The 984-nt window shown below is 32.6% G+C and overlaps 1 long non-coding RNA gene across 1 annotated transcript; it reads right to left on the minus strand.

Moving 5' to 3' along the window:
- Positions 1 to 43: 43 nt before the first annotated feature.
- LOC109592827 (uncharacterized) lies at positions 44 to 706 on the minus strand. The gene is made up of 3 exons (XR_002190570.1): positions 637 to 706; positions 357 to 439; positions 44 to 179 (listed from the first exon to the last, which is right to left on the minus strand). It is a non-coding gene; the product is annotated as an uncharacterized LOC109592827 (long non-coding RNA).
- Positions 707 to 984: the final 278 nt, after the last annotated feature.

The raw sequence follows: 984 nt of genomic DNA on the forward strand, positions 1-984 counted from the left end.
AATATTATTATTATATTTTGATATTTGAATCACGTACCTTCTCTTGAAACTCTCTACAAAGGTGCCTGTTGTCCCCCTCAAGCATGTCACCTTGTACAAACTCCTAGAGACTCTCAGTATGGTTCTTAGACTGAACTACTGAGAGCTGGAGTGACATAAAACCTTGTTGCTTCTTGAACCTTTAGAGGAGAAGAGAGAGGAGCAAAAAGAGGAGAGAGAGAGATAAAGAATTAAGAATGAGAAAAAAAAATAGAACAAAGCAATGGAAAAATTTATTCATTCATGCATGTATGTGTACATGTAAAAGTAATACATGTACTTATGTACATGTAAAATGGTGGACAATAAGCACCTACATGTATATTCACAGCCGTGACATGATTTGGTCCAATAACTGCCCATCGAATCTCTACTCAAATACTTTACTGTGACCTCTTTTCTAAAAAACAAATAAATAACAATAAAATAATTAATGAATAAATGAAAATCTTTTCTAATAAGATAACTATTAATAACCTTTAATAACTAGCAACACCCACTTTAAGAGTCTCATCTATCTGATGAGTAGAGCTTGAGAAAAACTCTGAAGCATTCAAAAAAGTAGGTGCAGTAAAAGGGCATTGTTTTATGACGTACCTGGTATCCTTAGACATTGACTGGTTGTCCTCCAGTCTAAAGTTTTTCCAGAAAAGGTTAGGAGTGCAATATTGTACATTACTCTCAAGGAGGTGACCAAAGATACACTGAACATCAGGTATATAGGATACTGTATAAAGAAAATATTGTATAGATGTTATGTATTACATTACAAATATGTAAATTATGTTAATGTTCAAAATTTATTGCATACATTGTAATTTTTGAGTACTTAAAAATTCATGTTTTCAAAGAAAAGTGCTCAAAATAGATTATGTACGAGCTCATTTCATTGCTCTGGCCATATAGTCTATGCAATAGAATGGCATTGGATGTGGGTGGATTAAA

Source organism: Amphimedon queenslandica, unplaced genomic scaffold (genome assembly GCF_000090795.2).
Source record: "Amphimedon queenslandica unplaced genomic scaffold, v1.1 AMPQUscaffold_3817_Cont24193, whole genome shotgun sequence".
In the NCBI taxonomy this organism is placed as follows: domain Eukaryota; kingdom Metazoa; phylum Porifera; class Demospongiae; order Haplosclerida; family Niphatidae; genus Amphimedon; species Amphimedon queenslandica.